Source organism: Saimiri boliviensis, chromosome 5, assembly GCF_048565385.1.
Source record: "Saimiri boliviensis isolate mSaiBol1 chromosome 5, mSaiBol1.pri, whole genome shotgun sequence".
NCBI classification, from domain to species: domain Eukaryota; kingdom Metazoa; phylum Chordata; class Mammalia; order Primates; family Cebidae; genus Saimiri; species Saimiri boliviensis.
The window spans coordinates 100292036-100308273 of record NC_133453.1 but is presented as its reverse complement, the minus strand read 5'-3'; the positions used below and the strand labels follow the sequence as shown (position 1 = coordinate 100308273).

Here is a 16238-nt window from a genome sequence, read left to right as displayed (position 1 = left end):
TCCACATGCCTGGGGAGGCCTCACAATCGTGGCGGAAGGCAAGGAGGGGCAAGTCACATCCAAGTGGATGGCAGAAAGCAAAGAGAGAACTTGCGTAGGAAAACTCCTCCTTATCATAACCATCAGATCTCATGAGACTTACTCATTACCATGAGAACAGCACAGGAAAGACCTGCCCCCATGATTCAATTACCTACCAGCAGGACCCTCTCACACACATGAAAATTTAAGATGAGATTTGGGTGGGGACACAGCCAAAGCATATCAAAACATAAATGTTTTTCCCTCTACAATTACATATAACTTAATTTCATAGGTTTTTTACATTTTAATTATTCAAAACTCAGAATGGTAAAAAGGTATTAAGACTTTTTTTGCTATTAATAAATTAGTGAATATTATAGTTTTCAAACTTTTTCTTTATGTTTATTCTTCCTTATTTAAGGAAAGAGGAAAAAATAGATCATATCATGTAAAAAAAGAAAAAAAAAACAAAACCAAAAAACCAAATCTCTCCCCAAACATGAAAGTTTTCTTTAAAAGATAGAAAACTCTCTTAGAAGTATATTCAAGCAGTCACAGTCAGAGTTGTGTCCACTTGTAACCACTGGTATGTCTTTCTGAATTCTCTAAAATGATTCTAATTTTATTATTGCTCGATGTTCTACCTTTGAATCATCACAGAGGCTTTTCATCTAAACTATTTTATGACCGCAAATATTTAGAGAGTTAATTCATTTCAAGCCCATGGGTATAAGTTTTCATGCTGAAAATCATCCAAGGCATGTCTGAGTTAATTTATTTTCCCATTTTTGACACAAAGTGCCCATCTCTATGAGGAAACCTGGCTAATGACCAATTTACAGAGTTTATGCTGTGAATTGCTCATACTGCCTTTATACTTTGCGTCTTTCCAATAGAAAGAATCTAAAAAAATAACCCATCGTAGAGACAAGCACATTTTACAGAAGAGAGATATACTTCACTGGTATTAAAAATCATGTCTAAAACCTGTAACTTTGTTCCATCTGGTGAAACAACCTTACCTTCTTCTCCACAGGCCAGAAATCACTTTGCTGCAAGCTCAGGAAGGATATTTCTCAGTAATGTGATAAACTTTCTCTTCACTATTGACTATTCTCTCTCTCCCTTATCTGAAAAGACACAGAGAGGCTTCCTTAGCCTATACATACACATAAATGAACATGCACATATGGTTTGCAGAGAGAACTAGGCAATTTAGATACACCTGAAATAACAGACAAATTCAGCATGTCCAATATTCATTCCAATAACGTCATATTCTCATCACTGCACCAACTTCCCTTTATAAAAACACTTTTTCTGGTATCAGTGTTACTATCTTATCAACCAGAGAGTGAGCACCACAGGGAGGAGGTAGCATGTTTACTGTGATCACCACTGGAATCCCAGCACTCAGCACAGAACTCCATTTTCTTATACAGATGACCCTCAACAAAGTATCGAATAGCAGACCAATTTTCTTAGTCACTCAGACTTAAAACATAGCAGTTCATGGTTGATAGCAAGACTATTGACCCTACTGTCAAAAGGCCTTGTTTCTATTTTACAGTCTATCATTATATAAATGTGTGACTTCAGGCAAACTGCTTACCCTCAATAGAGCTGAAAATTTGAGGCATGGAAGAATGGAGGCCGTCAAGCAACTGAATACTTCATTAGGAGAATTAATTCACTGAAATAATCAAATATTCATTGACTCTAAGATTTATTCTCTTCTGAAATGCTCCATATCTAGGCAATAAGTCAATACAGTTTGCCTTCAAAATGTTATTTGTAACTATCTGTTTTTCCCTGTTCCTGTTGCTTCTTTCCTGAGAATTGGCTTGTACCATTTCAGATGTGAATTAACAAGATTTCCATAGCACAGCACAACAGTCTTCCTTAAGCTTCCTTAGGCATGATGATTTTACAATGCTAGCATGCACAAGAACCTAGGATGCTTGTTATAAAGACCCATTCCCAAGACATAGCTCAGAAGACTTTGATGTGGCATGCCCAGGATGTTCCAGCTGCAGCAGATGGTCTGCAGAGGACATCCTTATAAACTTTTTTTTTTTTTTTTGAGACAGAATCTCCCTCTGTCGCCCAGGCCAGAGTGCAGTGGCATGATCTTGGCCCACTGCAACCTCCACCTCCTGGTTTCAAGTAATTCTCCTGCCTCACCTCCCGAATAGCTGGGATTAGAGGCATGTGCCACCACGCCCGGTTAATTTTTGTATTTTTAGTAGAAACGGGATTTCGCTATGTTGGCCAGGCTGGTCTCAAACTCCTGATCTCAGGTGATCCACTGGCCTTGGCCTCCCAAAGTGCATGAGCCAACACACTGGGCCCTGAGAAGTTCTTGACTGCAATAAGTAGTAAATATGCTTAATAAGGCTCTTCAAAATATGAATATTTATAATTGAATTATGTGTATTTGCATATGTGTATGTACATTATGTGATGAAGCCTCTGTTAAAAATTCCTAAACTACTAAATTCAAAGAGCTTCCAGGTTGGTGAACAAAACCCCATGCTGGGATGCACACATTCCAGTGGGCACTGCAACTCCACAGGGACAGAAGCTCCTGAACTTGAGACTCTTCCAGACCTCACACCATGTGTCTCTTCACCTGACTGCTCATCTGTATCCTTTCTCATTTCCTTTATAAAAACTAGTAAACATTAACAAATGTTGAGTTTTGTGAGTCATTTCACTCAATGAATTAATTGAGCTTTGAACTTTGATGGGGGAAAGGTTGTGGGAATTCTTAACTTTATGGTCAAGTTGGACAGGAGTGTGGATACCTGGGAATTTATTATTTGCTACTTGGGTCTGAAGGGCCTTGTAGAACTGAGCCCTTAAACTGGTAGTTAATGTCAGAATTGAATTAAATTACAGAACATCAAATTGACATCCAGAGAGTTGGAAAATAGTTACTATAGGGGGGAGAATCCCTATACATTTCGTGTGAGAGGTGTTGCTGATAAAGAAACAGTTTCCCTTTAATTATATTGCCCCCTACTTCTAGAATAAGTGCTTCTAGAACATACTCTGTGAAAGAATACAAATAAAACATCCAGAACATGTTGGAAAAGTGAGAGTTAGCATGTGACAAGGACAGGAAAGAGGTCTTATGAGAGAAATAACCCACAAGCAATTATTTCTCATGTTCCGAATGACACCTGAAACTCTTGCGAGAAAACCTATTAGGACCTAAAGTGTGTCACTATGTAACAAAGTAGCAGTAACACATAGCACAGGAAATATCCACTCACAGGCAAAACGCAAAATAAGCTGGCAGCAGCATGTAAGCTTGTAAGAATACATATTTGATAAGGATCACAGCGGCTACAGCAATTTGAATACTTTTTAAAAATCACTTAAAGATATTTTAAGGAGCCATATCCTATAGAATCACACTTTTTCAGTTATAATAATCAAAGGAGCAAAATATTATTGGGTGCCTACATAATATCTGTAATGTGATGGGTCAGGCACCATGGAGGAAGAAGCAGCAAACAATCTGCTTTGCAGGAGTTTACTATCTAAGGAAAAATTTAGAGCAGTCAGAATGTTTAAAGAATCTAACAGCAAACTTAATGTAAGCAATATATAAACACACAGCACTGTATAGTGACATACAAAAGCATCTGATTGACTGAAGGATGGATTGAAGTAATTCTTGGTCATTAGTTCACTCTCTCCTCTTCCCACATGAACCCTTGGATACTGATTCATTGTGTTTTACTTGATCAATTTTTAAAATGTAGAGTATGTAAGATTACTCATGCTTTTCAATTCATCATACTTTCATCATCAATATGTAAGAACTGTTTTATCTGATTTTATCTTTATTTTATTATATTCTGCCTTTTATAGTTCTCTCTCCTTTTCACTCTTTCAACCTTCCATCTAAGTGGTTATTTAAACGCATTGGTTCCTTGGAAACTAGAGTATATTTTATATGTGCTTTTAAGTTCCATAAATGATAGTGTTAGTATCCTGTTTCTTGATATTTTCATTCACCACTGTTTTTGAGATTAGACTATTCCATGCTGTCAAATGCATATCTAGCTCATTGCTGCTAATGGATTACAGTATTCCAACATCCTGACATATACGTACACCTCCTTTTACTTGGCCATTCCCTTAGGTTGTTCACAATTTCGTGCTATCACAAGCAACGCTGCTGTGAAAATCCTCCACAAGTCCTGTGGTTTTTCATGAGCTGAGTCATAGCATCAAGACATGCTTATTTTACTAGGTAATTTCAGCTTCTCTCCAGCATCATTGTAGCATTTTAGATGCCTGCTAGCTGTGTATGTGGATCCCCTTTTCTCTCGACATGTTTACCTGCCTTCTAACTTCTGCTAATTTGGTGATTATAAAATAATATTTTATTGTTTTAATTTTTATGTATGTACTCAGCAGTGGGATTGAGAATCGGTCTACATATGTATTACCATTCACATGAATTTCCATTCAAATATTGTACTAATTTTTATAAATTTTCAGTTGTTTTATTTGTTGAATAGCACGTGTTTTTAAATATTAAACAGTTCTCACTGTTGTAAATTCCACATTAAAGCTTCCTATAATATATTTTGTTGGATGTAAAACTTCTTTCGATTGTAGTCAAATTCCCTAATCAAGTTTCTGTTTATTTTTGTTTTTTTTTTCACTATTGTTATTTTTATGCCTGTGCTTTTTAAAGATATCCTTTTCTAGCTCAAGATAGAACATGGCATTCTCCTACATTCCTTTCCTCTTCTTCTTCATTTGTTAAATGTCTGTTTTGCCAAGAAAAGCAACTAAAAATTCAACTTCATCACTCACTGTCATCATTACATAAAATAAATAAATATTTTAAGGCCAAATTATAAGGAGAAAATTTCAAAATAATGATAGTCACTTACATGTGAATAAATTTTATTCTTTGAAAAACTTTCCATATCTACTTTCTTTCTCCTCAGTTCATAGCACACTCATTTATGAACCAACAATTGGGACCCACTGAATTAGGTCATTCTCCACCTTAGAGCAGAGATGTGGGTGAAGGGCCCCTGCCTAAGAATGAATGGATGTCAAACAGCTTGGATCAAGCACATCTCTGGTGCTCTGCTGTACCTCCAGGATTTGGCTCAATGTAAGCTCTAAGTAGCCACTGATGTGCTTTCTAACACCACAAATTAGATCTGTCTCTTCTCGGGTTATACATACATGGAATCATAGTCTATTTACTCTGTGGTGTCTGGCTTTTTCTGCACAGAATAATTTTGAGTCATCTACAGTTTTAGTGTATCAGTAATTTATTGTTTTCATTGCTGAGTAGTATACCACTGAATGAATATACCACACATAATTTATCCATTCACCTGTTGATGAACATTTGGGCTGCTTCCATTTTTGGGGTCATTATAAAAAAAGATACTGTGAGCGGTTTGTACAGGTCTTTGTATAGACTTAGGTTTTCATTTCTCTTGGGTAAAGAGAAGCTGACTTTCTCGGTTGTATCATAAGGGTATGTTTTACCTTTTCTTTTCTTGTGCCTTCTTTGTTGAGTTGGACCAAATATTCATAGTTTTTGTTATTTTTGGAAATATTTTGTTAATCATTATTTTTCATGGTGAGTGATTTTGATTTTGTAAGTTGATTTTGCATCAGCAAATAAATAGACTATTTCATTTGTTATAATAATTTGTCTGCAAGTTTGATTTTGTATTATGCCTAGGAGTTATAGACATAGACTGTTAGTACCACGTGGTACAGATATAATTGGGGGGAAATCTTATTTGTAGAAAAGTAGTAGGACACTCACAATCTTGTGAATTCCCATTATTCCCTAGCTTAGGCAGTGCAAAATTGGACTGTATGGGCCATGACCAGTGTTTCAATAGAAAAAGACCTTGCTCCCTGCAATACTCTACACCTTGATAAAGACAAAGGGCTACGAACCATTATATTATTATATTTAAAAGGAAGTTCTGATAGATGCTCTCATGTTTTCAGAAAGGAGATCTCTGAAAATCAGCAACTGGCTCAGTCTTTTCTTGCATTGAGCTGACTCAGGCCTGCTGTCAGTCAGTTCTCAAAAGGTCAGCTATGCAACCTGCCTCCACAGAGAAGAGTAAATACATACCCAGAGACATCCAGATGTGTACTCTCCAGTTCACCATGAAGTTAATCTGGAAATAACAGTAATTTCAATTCTTTCTCTCTGTTCTTTCAAATCTACTACTTGTTATTCTTGTCTTATGTTTGCTAGTTCCAAAAGTATTATATGAAACATAGCGGTGCTATCATATGTATACAATATTATTTCTAAACTTAAGAAAAATGCATATAAATATACCACATTGTATATTTATTCCACCTTTTTGGGTAATATTTTCTGATATCAGGCTAGGAAAGTTTCCTACCAATCCTACCTTACAAAGAATGTCTTCTAGTATATTTACTGAAATAATTATGAGATTCTTCTTCCACAGGATCATGAATTATCTTGTGCATGTGTCAAAATATTCTTTGATTCCTGGTACAACCCTACTTATCATGATATACTTTAAGCAATTAAATACATTTAAAAAAGGAAGTAAATAAGGAAAAATAAAGTTTTAGATTTGTTAAGCCGAACACTTTTTAAAAATTCTCACAGCTAGGTGTGGTGGCTCACACCTGTATCCTGGCATTTTGAGAGGCTGAGGCAGGCAGATCATGAGGTCAGGCATTTAAGACCAGCCTGGGTAACATAGTGAAACCCCATCTCTACTAAAAATACAAAAATTAGCCAGGCATGGTGGCGGGTGCCTGTAGTCCCAGCTACTTGGGAGGCTGAGGCAGGAGAATCACTTGAACCCGAGAGGTGGAGGTTGCAATGAGCCAAGATAGCACCATTGTACTCCAGCCTGGGTCACACAGCAAGACTCTGTCTCAAAAAAAAAAAAAAAAAAAAAAAAAAAACTCACATTTTTTGTTTACATGTGACATCAGCCTATATTTCTGTATACTCGAACTACATTTTCTGGTTTAAAGACCAGGGTTAGTGAAGGATTAAGTAAAATATAACTATTGTCTCATTGCTGTTTTAAAACAGGTAGACAGATATAAAAAAAAAATCTACCAAAAAAGGCTTTTCTGAGAAATAGAATCAAATTAGAGGACAGTGAAGAACAGGTTAGCTTAACATGGCAACTCTTATTACAAAAGAGAGAGAAAATCTAGCTTTTATACAAGTTCAATTTAAATAACAATAATTATAGTTAATAATACAATGCTTCTACACTCTTGGAAGAAAACCAACTATTATAAAACGTATCTCAAAGAAAGGACTGCTCAGGCACAAAGAGAGCCTAGGCTCCCTAACTTACTCCCATATTACAATGACCTGATAATAGGAAGACTTGGAAGTATTGGCCTAATATGTTCCCAAGGTTGTTGGAGCATTCCAAAGCAGGTTCTTAAAGAAAAACTTGATAGAATAAAAAGAGAGAATAATGTAAACAGGTTTATTTTAAATTTTATATAAAAATTTAAATATTAACCAACATATTTTAAAGCACCTTAAGTATTATACTACATGATAGTTGATCCCTCCACTGACTCTAATCAGTCAGTGAAGGATATTAATCAGGTAATTGCATAGTGTTGCCTTAGCTGTTCCACCAACTAATTGGCCTCCCTGCATGGAAAAGAAAAAAGAGTCTGTGAAGTGAGTTGTGATGGAAGAAATCCAGACAAACTGAAGCTTAGGCTGTTCCTTCTGCTTTTTTTTGTGACACAGGAAAGTTGGCCCTACCTAGAGGCAGTAGGAAAAGAAGTCAAAACTTATACCAGTTTCACCATAAGTTGTCCAGTCTTCCTTTTCTACTTTGTGTTTTGGATTAATTTATTTATGATAGGAAGTTTCTGTGTCTTGAAAATTTCACAGTCTTCCCTTTTAAACTGCGGATCCCCTGTCCTTTTGAGGAAAAGAAGATAAATGAGGAAGCAGGTTTTTAGTAAACATTTTAATTTTCTTTAGTAGTAGTTAAAATATTCAAGTATTGTCATTATTTTCATGCAAAATGTATGCTTTCATAAAGAAATTCCTTAAGATTTTCAAGTTATTTAAGGGGAAGTTAGTGATTATAGCCTTATGATTCTTACTCTTCATTAAACCTGTGCTAAATCCTCTTTCTATATGCATTTTGTAGTATTTACATCTCCCGTTTTTTTTTTTCTTGATCAGGGTTACTAGAAGATACATGTCTTATACTCAAAGAACTGAGTTTTTGTTTTTATTAAGCCTCTTGACTGGATTTGTGTTATTCTCTATTTTTAAAATTTGTACCTATGTAATTATTATTTCTGTCCTTATGTATTTGGCTTTACTTTGATGAACTTTTCTCTACCTTCCTGATTTGAATATTAAACCCCATTTATTTTTTTGTCCTGCTTGTTTTGTGCTGTATTTAAATCTATACACATCTCTTAAAGGAAAACTGGAGATTCATCCTGCAAATATTGGCCTATAGTCAAATAGTATGTACATTAGCTCTTAAGAATTCTGTAATTTCTCTTATGATTTTTAAATAAAAGCCAATTAGCAAAATGTTACTTAGTATTTAGCCATATGGGATGGTTTTAACTTTTCCTTGGATTTATTTCTACTTGTATTGCATTTTAATATGAGTCTACATGGTACTAAAGAATTAGATTATACCGAGGCCTTCCTCTGTGGCCAGTATCTTGTCCATTGGTGTAACTGTTCTTCGTAAAAAGAATGTCTATATTCTGTTTGAGTCTACAAACTTCTATGTACCTATTCATTTAAGCTCAATAATTATGTGTATTTTTGATCTACTTTATTTAACGGTTTCTGAGGTTTATGGGTTAAATTCCCCAATTAGAACTGTTGATTTATCTATTTTTCTCCATAGAGCTACTGTTTATCTACTGTTATCTGTTCTATGGTTATTATATGGTACTAGGTATGTAAATGTTCATGATTATTATGCGTACTATTTCTATTACAAGTGCTCTCATTGCCCTTTATATATTTTTTCTCCTTAAATTCGATATTAGAACCATTAATCTGACTGTTTGGGGGAAAAGGTTGCATTTACCTACTATATCTTAAGCCATGTTTTCATTATTACTTATAATGAAATCTTACAGAATATCTACTTATATTCTGTTGTTTTAAATATCACTTTTAGATAAATATTGCTGTTTTTAATCATACTCAGAGTTCTCTCTTAATTTTTGAGATAATCTTGAGTTAACGAACATTTATTATAACACTAATATCTACATACATATATCTGCATTTTATTTTATATTTACTACTTACTCTTTTATTTTTTCTCATTTCAATTTGCCTCTGATCTTTTCCTTCTCCCTCCCACCATTCATCTCTCTCAGGTTAGTACCATTCTTTATTTTACATGTGGATTGTTCTTTATTTGTGTAGTGGTCATTTCTTATTTAGAAAATAAACCTTACCAACTTATATGTTCCTACCTTCTGTGTTCACCTCTTTTCTTGCTGGATTACCATATTAGTTTAAAATCGTCTGCGTGGAGATATCATAAAACCAATTAATAATGACGTCCATTTATTTTTCTCATCTAAAAAGATGCTTTGATTTAAGAGGCTGCTGGCAATAGCTCATCAGTTTAACAATATCAGGGTCAACATTTATGCTATTCTCTTTTTGCTTCCTCTTTGTTGCAAAGTGGCTTCCATGCCTCTTGCCATCACTTCCACATTCAATTCTTCCCCTTTAACCATTTTACGGTTGAAACTTTCCAAGAAGCTCCACAGCAGGAATATGCTTATATCCCATTAGCTAGGGGTCCCTTGTATTTCTCCCTCTAGCTGCAAGAGAAGTTAGTAAAATGAGTATTTGCTTTGCCAAATTCTATAATGTATATAATTTACTGTCAACAATAGGGAGGAAAAGATATGTTTAGCCCACCAAATTGTCTTCCACAGGTGCTTCCAATATCTCACTACCATATGCTTACATTTGGGTTTGCTTGGTGGCTCTTAATGAGCCCTTTAAATAAGCTCTTAAACCTTTTTGTGATATACAGAAATGTTGAGGCATTATTTCTCTCCTTTCATCTACTTTTTCTTCATCTGTGGCTTTTTAAGGCAGATACTGACACATTAATTTCACTCTCCATATCTTTTAACTTTTCTCTCATCTTTCCAAGTCCTTCTGTTTTACTCTTGTCTTCAGGAGAGTCCCCTAACAAGATATTCCCATTTGCTGCATCATGTTTCAGCTGTATTAATTCTGTGATTCAATTTATCCACTGACTTATGGTGATAAATACAGGTTTTACACCCATTATCTTCTAAGAGTTCTTCTTCATGAATTCTTGTTACTGTTTCTTTTTACCATTAGCCTCAGTTATCTCTCTGGGAGTATCTTGGGTTGTTGTTGTTGTTGTTGTTGTTGTTGTTGTTGTTGTTATTGTTGTGACTTTATCTCTTTAAAGCAGTTTTAAGTTTCTAAGAAATTAAGAGAGAAATTAACTAAGAAATTTCATTTACCTAAAATTCTTCTGTGTTACCTATTCAACCTTCCCTCCAGTCCCTGGCAACCATGATCTTTTTACTGTTTCTATAGTTTTACCTTATTTAGAAGTTTTACCTTTTCCACACAGTTGAATCATACAGTATGTAGCCTTTTCAGACTGGTTCCTCCACTTAGCATTTAATGGTTTCCTTATGTCTTTTTATGACTTAATGGCTCCTTTTCTTGGTGGGGTGAATAATATTCCATTGTTTGGATGTGCCACAGTTTATCTACTAACCTACTGAAGGACAACTTGTTGCTTCCAAGTTTTGGCAATTATAAATAATAAAGCTGCTATAAACATCCATGTGCAAGTTTTGTGTGAATATAGTTTCAAGTCATTTGGATAAATACCAAGAAGTGTGAATGATAAGATTGTACAGTAAGAGTAGTTTCGCTTTATAAGAAACCGCAGACTGTATTTCAAAGTGAGTGTACCATTTTGTATTCCCATCGAGAATAAATGAGATTTTCTGTTGTTCCACATCCTTGCCAGCATTTGGTGTTGCCAGTGTTCTGGATTTTGGCTGTTCTAATAGATATGTAGTGGTATCTCATTATTGCTTCAGTTTGCATTTCCTTGATGACATATGATGTAAGCATCTTTTCACATGCTTATTGTAATCTGTATATCTTCTTTGGTGAGGTGTCTGTTAAGGTCTTTTGCCCATATTTAAAAGTAAATATAACTGTACTGCCTTTAATCCTGATTTCTCTACTCTCAACTGGTGATGTTGGTCTCTTTTCTTACCCTAGTTTCTTTATCTTTACAAATGTCAGTATGCTACCTCTTTTTTGATATTGTGAAACTGAAAGATAATATGTGCGTAAGCATCTGCTACAAAGAAGGAAATTGATACTAGTTTCCCTTTCCTCCATCCAATCAAAATCCTGCCCCAATCAAATATTATTTATTCATTTAAGGCTTTTTCTATCATTGGAATCTTTACTCTCCTCTAATTAGGATCTCTTAGCTATTTCAGAACTCATTTTTATCAAATAAAAATGTGTTACAACTTTAAAGAATCTTAGAAATCTGTTAGACTTTGCTTATTTTAGTAACATGCCTGATCACTGAGAAGGTCAAAAGCAGAATAGAAATAGAACCGAAGTATTAACTAAGTCAACCACACTATGGATAATTCAATAATAAATTTCATTCTTTCTTTTCAAAAGACTGCTGCTTAACGTTATTTGTGTTACCTCCACAACCAATCTGTAAATTCATCAGGATAATGCGTCTGTGGCCAGAGGCCACTCAGAACAGATCAGACATTTTGTAATGATGCCTGAAATAAACACTGACCACCCCGACGAGCAACAGGTTCAACTCCTGGCAGAGATGTGTATCCTTATTAATGAAAATGACAATAAAATTGGGGCTGAGACCAAGAAGAATTGTCATTTGAATGAGAATATTGAGAAAGGATTATTGCATCGAGCTTTTAGTGTCTTCTTATTCAACACTGAAAATAAGCTTCTGCTACAGCAAAGATCAGATGCTAAGATTACCTTTCCAGGTTGTTTTACTAATACTTACTGTAATCATCCATTAAGTAATCCAGGTGAGCTAGAGGAAAATGGTGCCCTTGGAGTGAGGCAAGCAGCACAGAGGTGGCTGAAAGCTGAGCCAGGAATTCCCTTGGCAGAGGTTACTCCAGAAGAAATTAATTATTTAACATGAATTCACTACAAAGTTTAGCAGAATAGTATCTGGGGTGAACATGAAATTGATTATATTTTGTTTGTGAGGAAGAATGTAACTTTGAATCCAGATCCCAATGAGATTAAAAGCTATTGTTTGGTGTCAAAGGAAGAACTAAAAGAACTTCGGGAAAAAAGCAGTTAATGGTGAAATTCAGGTAATGACATAGTTTCAAATTATTGCAGAGACTTTTCTCTTTATATGGTGGGATAACTTAAATCATCTGAATCAGTTTGTTGACCATGAGAAAATATACAGAATGTGAATATGTAGGTGAATGATCACTGAAAAATTTCTCTACTTAACAAACTTAGAATGACTTTTTTAGTTTAAATTTAGTTCACTATCATCAACGTATTATATACACTGATACTTTACAACTTAAGTTAGTTAGTGGAAAAAACTAACTTACAATTTTGGATCACACACCCTGGATATGTGTACTGTTTCTAAACGACATTTGTGAGAGATTATTGTAAAATAAGAAAGAGCAAATAAAACTTAATTTAACCTGTACAGACACACACTTAAGGCAAATTTGAACAAATGAGTGAAGCTCTGTGTTTTTAGTAAGCATGAGAAACACTTAGGGAGCACTTGCAGAGCACTTGCTATTTGCCAGGTGCTTTATGGTATCATTAAATTTTTATCATAGTTCAGAAAAATGTGCAAAGGAAACTATTGCTTAGCTCCTTCAAAACAGTCCTAATTAACTTTCATATTAACAGATTAAAGTAGCAGAGCAGGTTCAAGGGAAATTAAATGATGTGGACCCTAATTTGTATCAGTCTGAGTTGGTTGTGTGGTTTATTCATTCTGGAAATATGTTGAAACTGAAAGTCAGCCATTGCTTTTGATAAGCGATACTGAATAGGCTAAATCTTCTTTTAAATAGTATTTGCCAGTTAGAAAAGTTTGTGTTTTCAGGATTACAGTGGGCACAGAGGTGTTCATAAAATGGGCATTGAGTCCTACTTGACAAGAATTGCTTAACCTTGACACTATTGACATTTGGGCTGGATAAAATCCTTGCAGTAGGGGTCAGTCCTGTGCATTATAGGATGGTGAGCAGCATCCCTGGACTGCACACTGGATGCTGTTAGCATCTCCCTCCCATGACAACCACAATTATATCAGATGTTGGCAGATGCCCCTGGGGGGACAGAGTCAACCCCCAACTGGGAACCACCATCCTACAGAGTCAGGCAATATTGTAGGGAGAAAAAAATAACAATGACTAAGGCCAGTGTCATTTTAAATATATTAAGATTAAGGAATGTGTATATTAATGTTAAAAAGTGTATCTTGGCTGGGCGCGGTGGCTCAAGCCTGTAGTCCCAGCACTTTGGGAGGCCGAGGCGGGTAGATCACCAGGTCAAGAGATCGAGACCATCCTGGTCAACATGGTGAAACCCCGTCTCTACTAAAAAAATACAAAAAAATTAGCTGGGCATGGTTGTAATCCCAGCTACTCAGGAGGCTGAGGTAGGAGAATTGCCTGAACCCAGGAGGCGGAGGTTGCGGTGAGCCGAGATCACGCCATTGCACTCCAGCCTGGGTAACAAGAGTGAAACTCCGTCTCAAAAAAAAAAAAAAAAAAAGTGTATCTTGATCAATATACTTTTGTAAACTTGCCATAGATACCTTAAATTGGAAATCTCAAGACAGCTTTATTATTCTTAAATGCTATATGATAGTGAGGAAAAAATAAAAACATTTCTTATAAAGTTAAAAAATTCAGTATACTCATTCATTCATTCATTGACTAATTTATCTATTGATTATTGATTATGAACATAAACCAGGCATTACTCTGAATGAATATACAAGAATGAAAAACAAATGAGGCAGGTATCAAGTTTTATATATATCAGTTGTAGCATGAATTACACACTGAGGACATTATTACTCAATACATACTTATTTGATTGATCTTTATAGACAATTGCATATAGTGATAACTAAATAAGCAGTAATTTATTATTTGGATTTCAATGTGAAAAAGCTTTCAGATTTTTTCCTCCAATGTCTAGTGCTTTTGTCTCTGGATTAAGCTACTTGTTTTATTTTTTTGTTTTTTCAGGGTAATTTCTCTCCCACAAGGAATCTTCAAGATTTAAGAAAATTCATTGATAATTTCTCCTCAGTAAAACATGTCTAGCCATCTGAATCCCAGAAATTATATAGCTTGAAATGAAGCTTGGAATCCTTGATAAATATGAAAAAAAAAAAAAAACAAAAAACAAAAAAAAAAAACAGAAAAAGTCACTTAAAGGGGCAAGAATATATAAAATGTTTCCATATCTCGTATCATATAAGAAATGTGCTGAAAATGATCAATATTGTTCACTAAAAATGATTGTAATTCAAAATGCTATTAAGGAGGTTAAATGAATCTCTGGTGGATTGGACCAGGAGAGGTAGTAGGAATCTTCTTTATTGTAAAGACCTCAATGAACTTCAAATATGTGAAAAACTGAGGTGGCATAAAAATCTGGTATTTGTGTCCTGCGCAGGTGAAGAGTGCTTGGTAAAAGAAGTACCTATGCACTTTCTAAGAGCAAAGAACAAGATAGGTAAAGGGAAGAATAGTCTCTGTTTATGTATTAGCCTATGCATACATTACAAACACACACACACACACACACACACACACACACACACACACACACACACAGTAGACACCAAGGGCCTGGTATATGGCTCTGCATATTTTCAGTTTTGATCATCCTCCCTGACACTGGTTCTTATTTCAGCTCTCCCCTACTCTCATGCACTCAGTTTCAGGACAATCTGCTGAATCATGAAAACTCTAAAGACAATTTTTTTCTTTTTTAATCCTGAGGGGGGGAAAAGGGAGACAGAGCTGTACAATAGAAAGATTCCAAGATTGAAAACATATAGGCACAGGTGTGCACCCACTGTGTAGTAGGTATCTCCAGAGACTATCTATCTAAATCCTGGTTCTACTTCTGGTACTTAATGTCTTCACCTGTAAACTTTGGTGTCTAGTTCATCATAGAAGCTCAGTAGCCATAGCTACTATTATCATCACCATCATCTTTACCACCACCAAAAGAGAAGATGAAAGAGAGTAAAGTGACGCTATTTAGAATAGTGGCTACATGATTAAAAGTTATCTTGCACAGGTGAAGAGGTATGTATCACTACTTGCCTAAGATATTTTTTAAAGTTATCAATTATCAAAGCCAGAATTCTCAACATCCAAGGTCCATAAACTGGATGCGCTGCTGTGGGTCTTTCCCGGAGCACACAAGATAGGAGTTTTGCCAATGTGTTGGCAAGGGCCTCTGACATTACAGCATCCCACAGTGATATACTGCAGACCAGGCATTTCACTACTTTATGAGCAGAATCTGCTTCAATACAGCAGCAGCTGAATTTGCAACTGTTCACAAAGAAGACTGGAACAAAGATAGCCGGCAATGTTTATTTTATGTTCATATTATTTACCAAGAGAAACCATGCTCAGTTGTCCCAAAATAAGATGACATTGACAAGTTCTTACATTCAGTATTTAATGAGTAAATCCATAGTCTATGTGAATCCCATTGTCTTGAAAGTGAGGGAAATAAAACCACTGAGGGCCTCATTGACTTCAGAATTATGAGAAGTCCCTGACTATATTACAAACTATTTATCCAAATAAATTTCTGATTATTCCACAATATGTCAATTCCAAGTACCTACACACATGCTTCAGTTGCTCCTTGGGGGCCATTTTTCTACATAGAACATGTTTCTAGAAAATAGAGAACGTGATGAGAGAGCCTTGCCAAGCTGAGCAAGATGGGTGTGTGGGTGGGCAGCTATTCTTTAGGCATTCAGGAAATTCTGAACATAGAGCCTGAGCCACTTAAAACCTGTAGACCAATAATGCATGCATGGCTGTCAGTGGAGGCCTGGTATGATAGAATT

At 35.4% G+C, this 16238-nt stretch overlaps 1 long non-coding RNA gene and 1 pseudogene across 1 annotated transcript in view; one reads left to right on the top strand and one right to left on the bottom strand.

Moving 5' to 3' along the window:
• LOC141584616 (uncharacterized) overlaps nt 1-16238 on the bottom strand; it is a 572621-nt gene that overhangs the window by 383808 nt on the left and 172575 nt on the right. The window contains exon 5 of the long non-coding RNA XR_012517775.1: nt 1047-1154. This is a non-coding gene — a long non-coding RNA (uncharacterized LOC141584616). The remainder of the gene's footprint in view (nt 1-1046; nt 1155-16238) is intronic.
• On the top strand, nt 11862-12581 carry LOC101031529 (isopentenyl-diphosphate Delta-isomerase 1-like; annotated as a pseudogene).